General features: G+C 31.8%; 1 protein-coding gene across 2 annotated transcripts in view; it reads right to left on the reverse strand.

The window, feature by feature from the left end:
- The window catches only part of LOC149423733 (uncharacterized), a 290,673-nt gene extending 283,426 nt beyond the window's left edge, over nucleotides 1-7,247 (reverse strand). For both annotated transcript variants that reach the window (XM_089631785.1, XM_089631783.1), the window contains exon 1: nucleotides 6,930-7,247. The gene's annotated coding sequence lies outside the window, so the exon portion shown is untranslated. The remainder of the gene's footprint in view (nucleotides 1-6,929) is intronic.
- Between the last annotated feature and the right edge of the window lie 11,557 nt (nucleotides 7,248-18,804).

The raw sequence follows: 18,804 nt of genomic DNA on the forward strand, positions 1-18,804 counted from the left end.
AATAAACATGAAGGCCAAATACCTTAAGGTATTTTACGAAATAAATTATTTTCACTTTGTTCGGTTTTGTGGTATTTTAATTCACAAATTGCTAGTATTCTTTGAGGCATTCGGATTAAGATATTCAGAAAAACAACTATCCAGATTCGACACGTTCCTTGACATGGCTTTCGCAGCTTGGTGATCAGATTTGAAAAGACATACGGAGAAAAAAGAGTACGACGTTTTTTATGAAGGGTGACCGGATAAATCATCACAAAGTCATGGAAAGTGATGAAACAAAAACATTATTAACTGGGTAAAGAAGGTTAGGTTAGGTTAGGTTTAATTTTTTTTTCATCGTTTCTAATGACACTTTTTAAAGGTTTGAATTGTCACTGTGTTGACGAATAATTTGACCAGATTTTTAATAAATTAAGTATATTTTATATTAGGAAGTTTTTCCCAACTTTCCCTTTCCCTAATATAGTACCTTCAGCCTCACAGAATACCCCAGTCTGGGATGCCATAGACCCACTGACTCTGGATAATTGGGTGCAGTTGAGTCTTTGCGTTTATAAAAAAAGTAATTTTAAAAGTTTATAAATTTTCAAAAAATGTACTGGGAGTATAACAAATAAAAATCCAATCAAAGGAGGCTTACATTTCAATTTAACTACTGTCAAAATAAATCAGATAAGGTTTTGTCACGTAGCGCGTGACATTTCAGGAAATTCAAAACATCAATTTTGTAGAAAAAAAAGTCCTGAAAACATTTATTTTATCAAAATTATTTATTCTCACTCTGGTCTAAAATATCTGATAATATTATTACGCTTTCGTCTGGACGATCTCTGATTGGTCGAATTCAAATCGTGTGTTTCGGGTAAATCCCGAAAGCATTGTCTGTGGTAAGTATGATCTGCAGGCAAAATTTGACCACTCTGCCCCTCTGACGGTATAAGAACGAACCAAATGACTGGCGCAAATATTTAAGTATGCAGCTAACAATACGCAAAATTACTTGACCATTAACAAGCGTTTAGTAAGAAGATTTCTTCTGGAAACTTATCACTTTGTGATGGCATTATTTATTTTATTAAAACTTAAGTAACTTTGTTTACATCACTTAATTACATACAACTTCTACATGTTACATGAACGAAGTTCACCTCTTCAAGGGTAAGTATATGTTGAAGTAAAAAATTAAATATAGATTACAATTGGAAAGAAGAAGGGGAAGTAGGGGGGGGGGGGTAAGAGTGGGCGGAGTTTATCGGAATTAGGAATTACAATATCGTTAGACGGGAAAGACCAGTTGAGTGGGAAAATATTTAAAAGAGATTTTATTAAAAAATTAGAATGTTCATCTAAAAACATTCAAGAGAAGATGACAAATGAAGCAAAATAACGAATTATTGCGAATGAAATATTTATTTACACATTGGCATTCTAGACACATTTTCAAAATCCATAATTTCACCATTGTATATTAAAAATACACTAATTTAACCATGAAAATAAATTTCAACTTCGTCTTACAAAAATAGAAAACAATAAATTATTTTTCCGCATCCGCAACGTTAATAATAGGCACATAACTTCCTAATAACCGATCTCTAATATTAAGATTATATTCGTTTTTACCAATTTTATAAAGGTCGCGTTATTGTCAATATCAAATATCGGTGAGCTGCAGAATTTAAAAAATCGATTAGTTCGAATTGAGATTGACCGCAAATTTAAAAAATCGAGTAGTTCGAATTTAGATTGACCGCAAATTTTTAATATCATCAACGGAAAGCAGAATTTAAAAAATTGTGTAGCTCAATTCTAATTTTAAATATCGAATAGCTCAAAATCAAATGAACTGCAAATTTTAAATATCAAACAGCTCAAATATAAATTGACTTCAAATTTTAAACAGAGAATAATAGCTCAAATTCAAATTAAATTCACATTCTTAATATTAAATGCTACAAATTCGAATATTTTTTTTTCAATATGAATACTTTAACTTTAAATTGAAAACAACCGGTAAAAAAACGAATGCCTCAATTTTAAACGGGCTGCCAATATCTTAGCTGTCAAAAAATAATGTTCATGAAATTTTGTAAAACAGCCTCATGAATGAATAAAGCCTGTCAAAACACAAGTATTATGCAGATTCCATACCGGCCTAGCTTTCTTTACTTTCATTTAAACCTTGCGTGGTTAGTCGCTGTAGCAGCTTCACTTTAAATACAGTCGTTCTAAAAGTTATTCACACTTAAAAAATAATATTACTCTTGATATTTTAATTTTTATCCACCATTAATTACAATGCGTTTATAAGTAACTATTTTTTAACAAAGTTTATATTATTTTTTTTTATTTTATTCAGGAAAAAAACAGTCATTTATATATTTTAGCATAAACAGCAATTATTTACAATATTAGACAAATAATGTTCCATTTCTAGTCGTTGATTCAATATTTGCACCTATACAATATATTTATAAATGACAAAGAAATATAAAAAATAAAAATTATAAGGAATTCCAAAATGTTATAAAAACGATTCAAGACAGTTAGTAATAATACAGTTTTCGTAAGTTAACATTGCAAACTGATTTTACATTTGACATAGATGGTGTTTATGACGCTTTCTTATCTGATGTGTGACTAATATTAGTTATTAGAACGGTTGAAAATAAATATTGGTCTGATTAGGAAACTAAACTAACACTATGCACTGAATATAAAAGTTTATGCAACGTTGAAGAACCTTTAACTAAAAAAAAATCTATTTCTACTAGTTGATCCTTTTCACATGGTTATCATAATATTTTTGAAACCAAAACATAAGTAGTCAGTTCTTTAGTTAAATCAATGTTTTTTTTCAATCTTTTCTGTTACAAAAGGCTGTGATACCCACTATACGTAATCATCACTAAAATTTGCTTGGATATAAAATAAGAAAAAGATGAGTTAAGGATTATTTTAGATTTCAACATTTAAAAAGCTTGTAATCTTTAATTTTTAATAAGTTTTATAAGTTTAAAAGTTTTTTTTTTTTCATTTTTATTCTTTAATATATATTTTTTAATATTTTTTCGTAGGTTCGTTACTTTTATCAGCCTTTACCAGCATCACCTTAAGAGTTGTCTGACCATAACACGTTTACGCAGAACTAAACCGGGTCATTGGAAACCTCGTGAATGACTTCGCAAGTCATGATTAAAGGTTTCGAGAAATGACAGTAACAACTTGGAAACACGATGTTTATGAATGTTTTGGTATTTAATTTGAATTGGATTTGATGTTCAATTCATATATTGCAAAAATTTAAAAATTATAACTTTTTTTTGTTAATCCGCACAAGAGTACCAACTGCTCCTAACTGTCTGGACCCAATGAAACTATGGCTTCCCCAATCGGGGTATGTTGTGAGGTTTAAGGTAGTGGGAGGGGGAAGAAGGTGGGAAAGAAGAAGGTGGGGAAGTTCATGGCTATTCAGATCTGGACACCAAACACGGCCAAAGCCATTTCAAGCACCGTTTCAATTCTAAATGGTGGTCTTACACCAGGGTGATACTGAGAGTATTTTCGACTTTGGAACTTATATTATTTTATATAGTAAAAAAATAATAAAATAAAATTTATTTTCGCACGTCGGTATTTGAACCCGCGATATCCAGCTTGCTAGTCGAGACTCTTACCCTACGACCACGGAAGCCGCCTGGAGTACCTACCTACCGAAAAAGTTTTTTTTTTAATCGTTAACAAGGCATTTTAACCATTTTCTATATTGATCTTAGTAGAGTCTAAATGTCAAACTTAAAGGATTTTTTTAAAAAATATCAATTATTTAGCAACATTTTAACTGTATAATATTAAAAAAAAGCATTCCGGCTCAATCTTTTTTACTATACCATTTTATTATTTTAAATAAAAAATACCTCGTCCATTGATATCACCTACCTATAGAAGAGTCTCTAATTTCTAGAAGTGTCGATGAAGCAGTTTGCTACTTGAGTTCATTGGCAATATACCCATGATATCAGATTCTCAGACATCACGTCAAAAATCGTGATTTTGTGAAAAAACTTCTAAATAAAACCATTGATCATTACAACAACAAAACACTCGTAAACACTCAAGATGATGCAATATATTAAAGTATACACCCTTTTTTTAATTCGTGATAATAAAAGTTATAAATAGTTTCCTTTTCTGACGAATTTTTATCAAAGGAAATCATTATTAACAAATTTTAGTGTTGTTTTGCTTAAAACAGGTTTAGGTTTAAAATTTGTGAAATTTACATGGGAATTCCTTTGCCGATACTATACCAAAAATATTAGCAATATGACGTTTTTTGAATCGCACATCGTGAACAGACCTTTGTCATCATTATTTATTGCAATAAAGTCAGGAATTACAAAAAAAACATCCATCGCAAAAACATTTCTAAGCATACTGATTGACTCATCTGTTGATGCCATCCACTATTAATTCATATCAAGGCGTAGTTTGTGAGAATCCTTCAAAAAACTTCCCACAAATGCGACCTACTCGTCGCCAGAGAGGTATATGATTTGAGAATCTCATCATGTATTAATTATAGACGGTTAAGCATAAATGGAGAGAAACAAATGTGAGATAGAGATGTGCTATAACAATGTACAGCTGTCTGCAATGATTAATTCGAACATGTTGAGAAAGTTCCGCGTACAAAACATAAGAACATTACCACTTGTCGCATTTATTTTATAACATTCACAACAGCGAAGATAACATGTAGGCACCGTGTGACTAGAACAAATCCATTGAAAGAAATGATGGTGTGACCAAAGAAGACGATTTATGGCAAAGCTTAGAATGCATTTCCTAGAAATATTATGTAAGCGCGCACATACTAATAAATCATACACACAAGAGTACGTTCCTACAGCTGGTTATCGATCAAATAACGATTTTAAATAAAATAATATGGACTCAACATTAACACGAGCATATTATAGGTATGTAACTACCTACATGTGACAAGTCAATAGAAAAACTTTGATGCCAATAGTTTTAGAATTTGGAAGAAATTTTTATAATAAATTGAAATATGTGTCCATTTTAATCAATATGAATACAGAATCATTTGGCATTACGGTCAAAACAGAATCACCGTACTTGTCATTCCTGAAATGATAATCAACTCACTAATATCGTCAATCTACTAAGTAATTACTCTAGCGGTACTTGATTAACCAACTATATAAAATATATCTATTCGTGTCATAAACGCGTAGCCATATCATAAATTCTCAGAAATGAATAAATTATCAAGAACTGGGTGTATACATATACACACACCTGCATTATTGATTATTAAAGGTAAAAAATATGTAAAACTAATCGCATTTCAAGCATTGAAAGAAACCTTGGTGCTATAATATATTTGTAAATCGTGATAATTATGATGTAAAGTACCTACAGGAAATAGATTTTTAAAACAACATTAAATCATATGTTTTCAACAAGTTGCCCATTTTAAGTTATCGTTGACAGAGAAATAAATAAAATCAACAAGTTTTAGCCACACGACCCAAAAAATTCTTTTTTCTTTTCAATAAAACTAATCCACGATTTCACTTTCGATTAGCACTCTCCAATTTTTATGTTAACAGTTTGTAAACGAGTATTTTACCGAGTTTGTTTATAATTATCAACAATACATTTTGCTTATTTATAAATCGATGGCTTATGATTTTGAATTTTAACACATTTGTCATTAAATATAAAGAGTAATTATTGAATACAAAATACAAATACAATTTAATGGCAGTTCGATCTTGAAAAACTGTTGATTTAATGATTTACATTGAACATAAATTCAAGTTTTATTTATTTTACATTCAACATGCTTGCCGCACTGGCTAGTGCGTTTTTCAAATAGTTTTAACTACGCGAGTGACAACATTGCAATATTTCGTACGGATATAATGTTAATACACAAAAAAAAAAGAAATTGAAATGAGTATTTGAACGACCATACAAGTTTTATATGCAATTTCGTAAATTCATATCAAGCCTCTACCAATTTGAACTTGAATACAAAAAAGGCAAACAGCGGTCAATGTCGACGGGTTATTCGATATAATTCATATGTGTGATATGATAGATATTTTCTAAGTTTGCTAATTAATGCATTAATATGTCACGTGCTCTGGGATAACAGAACACATATAATGCTACTAATTGTTATTTTGTTTGGGGTATTTGTATTGTTTTTAAAATAACATTTTTGTCACAATTATTTGAACATCTTTATTGGTCAAAAGGTTGTAAAGTTTTATCAACCCGTTTTTTAAATGTATTTTATAAACCTATTATAAATGATTTTTTTTGTCTCATGCTTACAGATATATTATAATTTATTTTTTTTTGTATTTTAAATTAGAAATAATTATTCTTCCGATATACATATATATTATATCTATCGTTTTGAAAACATCTATAGTGTTTAAGATTAGCTAAAATATTTTTATAGTAATATTTAGATGATTTATATAGCGCCGTTTTTGTGAAAAATCAATATTCATGAAAAATTACGAAAATTTTTCTCAACAATTTTTTTTTTATAAAATGCAAATTTAAAAACAGATAATCGAAATACAATGCACTAACTTTTTTATTTTGTTGATAAATATACTATAATATAGTATTTATATTTTATGCACCAAACAATTGATTTTAATAATATTGAACGATTTTTACGAGAGTACGTTATTTTTTCGATATTCTCAAAATATTTCATTTGCGTTTGACAACGAGACGATAAAAAACCGTTTAAAATCAATTAATTACCAAAATAATTAACCGAAAAAACAGTCGGTTACACATGTGATAAATTTCACTTTCCTTAGGAATTGATCTGTTAATCATAATAATAAAAATGATATCAATTGACTCACCTTAACCGACGAGAGTATCCTGGGTGAAACCACAAATCACCGCGAGTATTAATTCAACTGTCTTGTCTGTAATGTTCTCTTATCAACACGTCCAATAATAAATGTGCACTTAACAGTCAAATTATTGTCATAGAGAAATTTTTCGCACTGGGCGAAACCAATAAAAATAAGTCAAAATATTCAAGTAAAATAATTTGGATGTCTTTTGATTGATTCAATTGTTTGTACTAGTAACCGGAGTAAGGGTCAAGAGTTCTTGTTCTTGTAGATGGTTCAGAGTTAGTTCGGACAGTCATATAGGCCAAGCGATCGGCCCGAAGAACATAAACAGACTGAAGACTTACGGTCCGTTGCGGCGCTCGCTCGTTAGACGTTGCCTCGGGAACTTTTTAACAACGGCTCGGTGACTTTCATTCCTCCGGTATTGCGGATGCAGACACGTGAGGCGGCGAGGGGGGTGAGGGGAACGCATGACGACAATGAAAATTTTCGTAGCGAATACACGGAGCTAGCTATAAAATATGTTTTTAAACAGCTTCTTATTGATCTTCTACACATTTTGGCAATCAAAAATATCCCAAGTTCAATTTTATTGCCAAAAATTCCAAATTTCTTTTTCTGTTATAATTTTTTTTCACTTTACTCAAGTCTTTAACATCATCAAAATGTACATAAAAATTTATGTTTTAAAAAATTACATAAATGTTTTTTTTTACATTTTGTTGTTAGATGCTTTAAAATCATGCTTTTTTTGAACACAAAAAATTTTTAAGTTTAAAAAAAATCAAATTTCTCCATCTCTGAAAATGTGTCGTACATGATAATAATGTTGCAAAATCTTACCTATAACACTGAAAAATTAAAGCATTTGAATTTTTCATGGCATGTTATGAATTTAAGTCCAAAGTCTTGCGGTAATTACGTTTGTACTCGTTTCGCACAAATTATTCTCGGATTTGATGACAACCAACAGCGCCTGCATTAAGCAATGTTGACTACGTTAGACCCGAGAACCGACTGACTGATGATTCTAAGGCTAAGTCCGGGAAAGGTAGGGTCTTGCAGCTAAGGTAACAGTTGATATAGGCTAAGTGTATACTGAACTTTGCTTCTTGAGAGAACAATACTTATAATGTTATGAAGGTAAGTTTATCGTGATACAAATGATAAGTAGGTGTGTTTGAAAGGTGTGTGAGATTTAAACTTCCTAGTTTTGCAATAGTATTTTTTTTTACTATGCAAAAACTCATTCTACCTATATAATAAATATGAACAAAGGAAACTGAAGGTTTTCTTTGAAACAGATATAGGAGTTTCTTAAAATTGGTAATCGAGTAATGTGGTATTTTTGTATAAAATATGGGTAAAGAGATTTCAATGAAATTAACACAACTTTAAAAATTAAACCAAGCTCGCATAAAATAATTTGTTTGTTACGAAATTTAGATCCATTTAAGAATATATTGCCTTCATTCATAATATGATAAAATTAATAATAGGGGAACATGTTTTTCAAAAAAATTGTATTTGTTTCATTTCATTATGTTGCAAACTTACTTAAATATCAGATATTATAAAAACTCATGTTATACATAAATGCCACACGGAGAAAAGTGGGTATTGCAGATTTAATAAAAAAATCTTTTCACATTATTGGTAATCTGGTTAAAAACGGGACAGCAGGCCGCTTCCTGATAAACATTAAGTAAATTCGTAATAATATCGGAACGCGTGTTCATGCACCTGCGTGCATGAACACGCATGCATGCGTATCTTAATAATATATAAAATGGCAAAATGCAAAAATGTTAGGATTTTTATGAAGACTTGTTCCGATATCGTGACAATTCATTTTTTTTTTATATTTACTCCACACAGGAGGCCCTGAAGAAAATAATTTCCCTCGGGGCCTATGTCATCTTTGGGGATGCTGTGTGGAGGGTCTTTTTTTGGAGAGGAAGGAGTGAACATGGGTCTTGAAGAGTCCCATGTTGTAGGAGGGAGGAAACACAGAGGCCGGCAGTTTTTTCCACAGCCGAGCTGTTGAACTTAAGAACGAATCGTAGAAGCGACCCGTTCTCATGTGACAAGTGTCAACTGTGTACAAATGTTGGGCGCGCGTTTGGCGTGTATCCCGACTACGCACCGGTGCCGAAGGGATCAATGACGCTAGTTCCTCAGAGCATCTTCCATTGTAATACCGATAGAACAAGGACATCATACCTACCTGACGCCTGTGCTCTAAAGATTGCAGTCCGTTTGTTAAGATTGGGGAATCTATCAAACGGACCGCCCGTTTCTGCACAGAGTCAAGGGTTTTTTTCAGGTATTTAGGGGCTCCAGACCAGAGATGGCTGCCAAATTCGACAGTAGGGCGCACTTGCGATTTGTACAGGGTGAGCAGTTGTGTACTATTAAAGTATCTGCGGACCCTGTACAGTACGCCCAGCTTCTGAGAGGCCAACTTTACTCTGGCTTCGATGGAGCCCCCGTACCTGAGCTGGTCACTTATAGTTACAAACAGTTCAGTTCAGTTCATTGGAATTTTAAAAATAGTTTATCGGGAAGCCTATCAATTCATTCGTTTAGGGCCTGCAATCTCGTTTTTAACTAGATAATGAATAATTTAAAGAGATTCTTAATAAACTAGCAATATTTTTTGTCAGTAAGTTTTCTCCGTACATAGTCCGAAATGAAAGTATGTTTTTCCCTTTGAAATTATTTAAAGGATTTTTTACGGAAACATCGCATCTCTTAAAATCATTTCCATAAAAATCAAAAACATTAAGGCGGGCTTATTTTACGGTTTAGTTTATGAATGCTTCTTTCATAATCTGCGTAATCTTCGAGTAGTTTTCTTAAAAATTTAAATCTCGCCCTATAAGAAATAGCTCTGTCATTATAACAAATATCATTGATTTAATTTATACAAAATCAAAATAATTATTTGTGGCATTTTACTGTCTCTCGTTTTACGATCTGATATAAAAATTAAGATACAGTAACATATTCACTATGCTAAAAATATTAATAACGATAATGATTTAAAGCATCAATTAACCAAAATTCTCAATAGGTATTAAAAATAAACACCCAACGAAAATGAGTGTTACAAAGTAGACCCAAATACCAAGAAAATATAATTTGTTTTCCAAGTTACAAATAGTCAAAACCAATCAAATTGCCCGCAATAATTGATTTCGTAAACAGAGCAAGTGAGAATATTATTGGAGCAACAATACAATGTAAAAAGAAAAGCAAAATAAGCGGCCACCAAATACTAGAGCTGGTGAAACCCAGCTGATCATTGATGCGAATTAACGAATACAAATACTTCCAACCGGTTTGTTATAACTATTGACTTATCAATATAGTGGGAGGTTAACGAGGAATATCCGCGGAGGTGAAATAAATGCATAAACAACGGTTCATTATATAATAAGTTATTTTATTCCCCATCATTTTTTTAAAATTTATTTATTTAATACATGTAACATTATTTTGAAATTTACATAAAGTAGATAGAATGAATCGCCATACTAGGCGGCTGCCTGTTTCATGGTGACCAATTGAGTGTAATTATTTTGTATGAAATATGAAATCTAGTGTAAACATATGAAATTAGTAACTATAGATGAAGCTAAAATTTTGGAAAAATTGTAATAAAAAGTAGAAGATAGAAATTAGAAAGGAGAAAGAAGTAAATTAGCATTAGATTGTAAAAATGTACATAATTATATATATAATTTTTAATATGTGTGCATGCAAGCACACATGTGTATATAGCAGCAGACATACCTATATACATATAACAACACATGTATTGTATACATACACCCATATGACGCATCCTCACGCATATAAACAATATAAACACCTCTATCTGAGTACTTGGAATAGGCTACTAACACTATAACAATCACACATCAAAAAATCCCCGAGCGCTTTCCTGAAACTGTCGTATTTGGTTATTGATTTTATTTCTAACGTTAAATTATTGAATATTTTTGGAGCAAGAAAGTTTAATTGTCTTTGTGCCATTGAGGTTTTTTTGGGGGAATAGTATAATTGGATTTGTTGGAATATCTTGTATTATGGGTCAATTAAAAAATTTATATCATTAACATCCATTGTATACAGTACATTAATCTGAAAAATAAATAATAATAAGCAATAATTAGTCACCTGAAATATCAATACAAATAGAAAATATATCCCGAGTAAAAATAAATGCCGCCAACAGGAATTATTTTTATTCGGGAGATATTTTCAATTTGTATGTCGATATGTCAGGCGACTAATTATTTGTTATCCTTTACGCTATGCATAAAACCTTGTCTTATAAACATTAGTTTATCATTAAAAATAAATGTTTCTTTGTTGGTACCGTAAAGACACAACTACAGTACCGATTTCGCTGAAAATTCAAAGTTTGTTCTTATTAATACAAGGGGTGCTTAGAAAATTAAAATAATAGGGTTTAAAATGTTGGGGACGCCCGACGAAGACTTGACTCATTTTCTCTGCACTAGAAATAGATTCTAAGTCCAATAAAAATCGATATCATGTAGTTTTTTAATAATGATAATGTGGTGTACATCAGTGAATGATGAACAAGGTTGGAGACACCTGAAAAAATATGGAACGATTAAATTAATCAATTGCTTAAGTGCAGTTAACTGTGGCGTATGTGATGAAGATTAAACGGGGTGTAAGAAGAATAGGTAGATAAAGGTAGAAGAAATCAAGGACGCCAAAAAATGGCATGATCAAGTGCAACAAATACTTTTTAATAGTAAGTTGTTTAAATTGTTTCAATAATGTATTTGCCACCTTAAAATGCACTCAGTTTTCATCTAGACTAGAATTCACATTATCAAAACTTTACTTAAAACACATTCATAACCCCGTGCAAATCCGAGTAAACATCAACTTTTTTAATTATAAATGTTCAAATTTTAGAGCCATTTTAAAAGATACATAAAGCTCGAAGATTAGCATTGCTCACGATGATAATATTATAAGTTATGCCAAGTATTTTTTGTGTAAATAAATATAACTATACATATTTTGCTGCATTGCACTACCTTTGTAACCAAACTAAAAATATACGCAGTAAAAATCATTGTGAACCTGAAATGCTTTGTTTACATCCGTTTTACTTTTAAAGCCACAAAATAAATATGCAACTGTTGAAAAAAATATTTATAGTTTTTCTAAATTCAAAAAATTATACAAACTAATAATTTTGCTGTAAATTTGATTTGTAATCATTTGCATATTCAGAAGCGGATTCATATTTTGAATGATTTATTGTTGAACACAACATCTTGTCACTTCAAATCGTATCGTCGAGTTGTGCAATCACATATACGGAGCCATTAACGTATGTTAACTTTCACAAATATTTGTTTTGTTTGTGTGAATATTTTAGTTAAAACACTAAATATGTTATATTTGCTTTGAAGTAAATGCATAATATTATAACTGTTTCGTTGTTCCTATAAGCCATCAAGTTTATAGTGTTAACTCCGAATTTGTTTGAATACTTCCTCCTTACAAAAAAATATACAGAAGGAGTTTATCAGGAATATGATGTCATTGGATGGAAAAACCATATGACATTAATTGAAAACAAACTTAAAAATTATTATATTTTGGCTGTAGAAATTAACATTTTTCATTTTTTCTTACTTTTATGATCTCATCTCATCTCAACGCGCATTTGACCGGTCGGTGGCTGAGTTGACATCGTGTTTGGGTCCCACCAGGCGTCGTGTGTACTGAGCTAGCTAAGTCCTCCATAACAACACAAGCAACATTTTCCGCTTACTGTGGTGTGCTAGGTGTGATATCACGTTACTACCATAGAAATTTACGATTATTAGAAAAGTTTATGACCCTCATCATCCTCATGAATATTTGCATTTATCTCAAATTTCCAGACAAAGCTACCTGATTAAATTTCACGACGGCAGACCTCACTGATCAGTGATCAAGAGGATAGTGTAGTACAGCACACAGATTTCCTGCAATATTACAATGTTATATGTAAAACATCAACGCACGGTTAGTAAAGAAACCTGGCAATAATAATCATTAGTCGGTAATCAATAAAACATGTATGAGCTCACCAGTGCCGATGACGGTCAAGGTGAGTCTTGATGGTATAATAATGGTGCATTTGAGATGTGGATTCTGAGAAAAATGCATTATTCTAACACATCAAGCACCCATGATTTGTTCTAGGCTACCTGCGTAGGGAGATGATGGCATCCACCATTCTACTGCCTTTTTCGGATACATACCTACAAAAGTCTGTTTAATAGGAGATTCCGGATTTAGTCTGGAAAAAAATCTACATTTAGTTGAAAGTATCAGAAGTCTAGCACAGCCGCGTTTACAAAGAAGCAGAATCGATATTACAAAGTAAACAGTAGGATGATTATTTATCAATATCTGTCAAACGCAAGCATTGCTTTATCTAACAAATATATTTAAATATGTCCAACGACGGCAATCCTGATACATTTATCGTTTTAACTCTTTATGTAAAAAAAAATTATCCGTTGAACTCTGCCTTACCTTCATTCAAAACATACTTTATTTTAAGGAAGAAATTTTTTTCATCGTAAAAAAGTTATTAGTTTTTACGATGTTTTTTGGAATGAGGAATTTTTTTTCTTTTGATTGGCAACAAAATAAAAATTGAAATAATAGATTGCGAATATTGCAAATTGAAGATTAAAATTGATTAACTTACCACTGCGTAATTTTCGAACGCACCACCCCCTCCCCTAACCTAACGCACAGGTCGTGTTTGTTATGTGTTTTTTCTCTTTTGATTGTGAAAACCATTTATTTATGGAAAAAAGACTATCATCGAATTTATTTCAAACATTTTTTACAACATGAGGGAGAATAAATATTTCTCTGGTTACGAAAACAGTTACGGGGTACGAAAAAAGTTATTGATAATTTTAACTTAACGGTTACGAACAAAGACCTTCATATTTCAAATTGGAGAGTCAAGTTAAAAGACGAAACATAAATAACCTCGTAATGCTTTACAAAATTGTAAATAATCAAGTAGATAGTAACATAGTTCATCAAATCAAGTTAAACGCCAGGCCCAAATTCACTAGAAACCTTAACATATTTTGGACCAAAATTTTTACCAATAACACTGGTTATTTTAATCCTATGTCTAGAATATCTCGATCATAAAACGATATTGCTAAAACTTGCATAGATATTTTCGTAAATAATAAAACTTGTTTCAAGAGATATCTCCACGATTTCTGTACTTAAAAAAAAATAAAAATATATTGTTTGTTGATTTTTGATGGTTTGATATTTTCTATTATATACCTAATTTAAACGTGTTTTTAAATTATTATGTCTTGTAATTTTTCTAATTTTAAGCTTTTTATAAATAAATACTGATATTGTTGTGATAGTGAATGTGCAAATGTGATTACTGCAGACACATTAGTCTAGGGAAATTTATATTCGTATGCAAATTTATTTTATACTTACCACAAGAACGTACTTTAGATGTCCTGTTTGTGTCTCAAATAAATAAAAAAATAAATAAAACTTCTACCATAATAAACAATCATCTCCCAAAGTATGTGCACAGGCCCCGGAAACATTGTATAAATAGATTTTATTGGGAAACTATTTATTGTACATTACTATTATAAACACATTATGCAGTAAGACGGGACAATTTAAAAAATATAATTTATAAAAAAAAACAAGTAAGTTGTAACGATGACAGAATCGGCTAGCGCACGCTAAACTTGACGTATAACTTAGTCATACTAAAAAAATATAACTCTGTGTACATGTGATAAAATATATCTCAAAGGTTGTGCAATATTTTTAATTTTCGCGCGAAATTTTAACGATTTATTAGTAATTATTATTTATTGGATGATTTGTATAGCGCCGCTTTTGTGAGATATCACCTCAGGGGCGCTTTAAAGTTAATGCAGATATTACAAAAAATATATAAATATTACAAATTGAAATTGAAATTAAGTTAAATAAAATGAAGTACAGAAACAGGTGACACGAAGATGGAGAATCTGCTGGAAGAATCCTAGTTGGTGAGGAAACTGTACCAGCTGCTGCAGCGAGAGAGTCCACCAACAGTGCCAGCAAGAGGTTCGTCATCCGTCCAGGTATGTGTCTGCTGCTAATATAGCACTGAAACAATGTCCTCTCATGGATTCCAGACCTTGGCAGCACCGCTGTGACATTCGACGAAGGTAGAGGATGGAGACTCTGCAGCAAGAATCCTAGGTGGTAAGGAAACTGGAGGGCGATTCTCGTTCTTTTTAACGACAGTAATCCTCGCCTTACCTTAATATTAACGCATTTTTCTACGAATGGAATTCACGTTCTCTTTTGACAGTTGAAATGCTAGCATTATAAAAATTAACGCTAGCACTAACGTCGATTGCGATTCCCATTCTCTCGTTGACAGCTCCTGTCATTTAAAATCCTATCCTTAAACGAGTTAACGCTAGCATGTTTTATGGAGACCGGTCGACCTGTCATTAGCAAAGCATTGATTGATAAATTTGCGGACTTAGTGACGATTATAGTGATATTAGTGTAATTTAAACAAAAGAAAACTTCATATTATAGTAAGTTTTTACTGTAAACATGATTAGTGAAGTATTTTTCGCATAATAATGCTATTATTAACCGAATTAACGTATTTGCGATGTTTGTAAAATACCTATGTAACTTTCAAAACGCACGAAATTTAATATCAGATATCAAGTGATTTAAATTAAAATAAACTAAACGTTTATAGTTGTGTGATGCACATATAATTTGCCATTGAGGATTTCCAGATAAATAATAGTAATATCTTGCAGATAAAATGGCTGCAGGATTTTTGGCTCTGGAGATTGTAGACTTGGAGGATAATCAAAACGAGAGGAGAATCCCATTTCGACGTTTAAGAGATGGTCAAAATCCGATGGAAATGGGGCAAACGGAATTCATTAAATTATTTAGAATTTCGAAGGAAATTGCCCATTTCCTAATTAATTCATTATCCCTGACCCTACAACCTAAAAGAAGACATGGCTTGTCTGTCCAATCACAGGTCGGTGCTACATTTAATAAACATAACTATTATTTAATCCATGAAAAAGGAGGTATGGTATTCATGACTGAAATTTATACTTACAGGTACTTACTGCAGTAAGATTCTATGCGGTGGGTTCGTACCAGTGAGGTATAGGCCACGAATGGGGCTTGGCAATCAGCCAGTCATCAGTTAGCCGATGCATTCAGAATGTTTCATCGGCTATCAGCCAAACATTAACGATAACGTGGGTCAAATTTCCTACAACTGCTGCAGAAAGGCAGAAAGCTAGGCTATTATTTGAGCAATCAGATAATCCTTTTCCTGGGACTATAGGAGCGATTGATTGCACCCACATATCAATAATCGCTCCTGCAGATCAGGAAGAGATTTACTTGAATCATCATGGGAATCACTCCTTAAATGTGCAAATGGTAAGCCCTTGATTCGGACCATTCTTTGTGTACCTACTTTCATATGTGTGAAAAAGTCCTAATATTGTAATTTAAAAAATGAACATTTCAGATTTGTGATCCGAACCTCATCATTTTAGACGTGAACCCGAGATATCCGGGAACGCGGCACGATAGCCAGATTTGGGCCAATTCTCCACCTCGTCGCATTATGGAGCTGTGGCATGAAAGAGGAGAAAGGAAAACTTGGCTAATAGGTAAAAATAAGTCATTGGACATGTAGTAAATAGTATATTTTTTCATTAGTTCACAACAATTAACATTGTCTCCTCCAGTGGCGGTTCTTCCCTTAGGTCAATTGGTGTTTGACCCCCCAAAATTATAAGACAACAATAATAAATATAATAATCAATTATGTGCATCAAAACATTTAAAATGTAACGCGAAACAGCGGCGGCGGCGAGTGACTAGCAGTGACATCTGTTGTCTCTAATAGAAGCTTTCATTCACAAGTCCACACGATTCGCTGGGTCAATTTAAAGAATGTCCAATTTGGCATCTTCTGTCCCTACGCGCGCCATAGAATAAACGAGATGGCACTATATTTTTCGTCGAAGTAAAAATTAGCTTCCGAAGAAAGTTTAGGGACGCTTAGGTCATGACCGTGGGGGAGACAACACGGTGAATATTATATGTTTTACAGAGATGGTGACATAAACAAATGTCGTTTTTTCATTTTACACGCTTGTAGTGTGTGGAACAATGGTTGTTTTTCAATTGCATAGTTCGGGAAAGGATTAGAATAATTATTTATGTTGTTATCGATTTAGAATGAAACAAAACAAAAAACATAAAAAATCATTGTCAAATAGAATCAAACACTGATTTTATTTATTTTAATGTTGTGGACAACTACATTAAAACTTAATATCTTAAAAATAATTTGCCGTAAGTACATGGATTGTGTATTTATTTCCAATTTATTATATTAACATAATATTTATTTAGAGTCCGCGACTCTAAAACTCTATAACAAATTGATATAGTTAATAATATATGGGCATTTTTCACAATATCAAATAAAGATTAGTCACACATTTTTTTCAAATGACCTACCACGACTGAATCCCTAGAGCCGCCTCTGGTCTCCTCTCCACATAGAATAGGAAAAATTATAATCTCTCCAGAGATTTTGATATATTTATTCGATATAAAAAACAAAAAATGGAAAAATACATCATTACTTTTGGTTCTAAAAGCAATTAAAACAAAAAATTATTTTCATTTTAATATTTTTGTACTTAACAGGAGATGCAGGCTACCCGTTGGAACCATGGCTGATGACACCCATTCCAAATTCAGCCATTGACAGTGAGAAAAGGTACACCGACGCTCACTGTAGAGCTCGGTCAGCTGTGGAGAGGTGTTTTGGAGTTCTGAAAGGAACTTGGAGGTGTCTGTCTGCCCAGCGAATACTAATGTATGAACCCAAACGAGCTCATCACATAATCAATTCGTGCGTTGTGCTGCACAATATGCGGAGATTAACTCGCATCCATGAGCATGATAACCATTCTGAAACGGATAATAGGCCATTATCCGTTTCAGATAGAGAAGAGTCAGAACTTCCAAGGACACGTCTTGCTGAAGGAAGACGTGTAAGAAGTCACATCATCACTACGCACTTCCATAACTAATACTATCTAGTTTCATTATGTGTACAATTTAATTCGTATATTCATATAGTTTTCTTAATGTTGTTAACAGTTTTGTTTCCCTATATGATTTTTTGTGATATGTAGTAAAATAGTTTTTTGATTACCTTGTTTTGTATTACCTGTAATTCATTTATGTACATTTCAAGTGCTTTTCCCCAGATTTCAGCCAAGTCTCATTCACTGTTGATTATGATATTATCGGATGAGGCAGTATAAATGAAAATATTCTATATTCACTAATTAAAATCAAAAAAGCCATCATGAAAATTACACTGAAAGGCTCTGTAAGAATTAGAAGTGATTTTTCAATAATCTTAACATCATGTCAACAACTATAACAAACAATAATAAACAATACTATTTTTACATTCGTAAATCCCACTCTCATTTCAAATCACAGCAACATTATAACGTAAAAGGAAGATAATATCACATTTATTATTATTATTGTAAAATTAACGTTTTAAAACACAATATCACATTTATTATTATTATTGTAAAATTAACGTTTTAAAACACAATATCAATTTAAAAGAATAAATAAATAGTTAAGAGTGAGACTGAAAACCCGCTTTTACAAAAAATACTGACTTTTACTCCCTTTTCCTCATCCTCTGTTACGTCTCTCATCTTCT

Source organism: Hesperophylax consimilis, chromosome 5 (assembly GCF_061612785.1).
Source record: "Hesperophylax consimilis isolate HC1 chromosome 5, BYU_Hcon_1.0, whole genome shotgun sequence".
Taxonomy (NCBI): domain Eukaryota; kingdom Metazoa; phylum Arthropoda; class Insecta; order Trichoptera; family Limnephilidae; genus Hesperophylax; species Hesperophylax consimilis.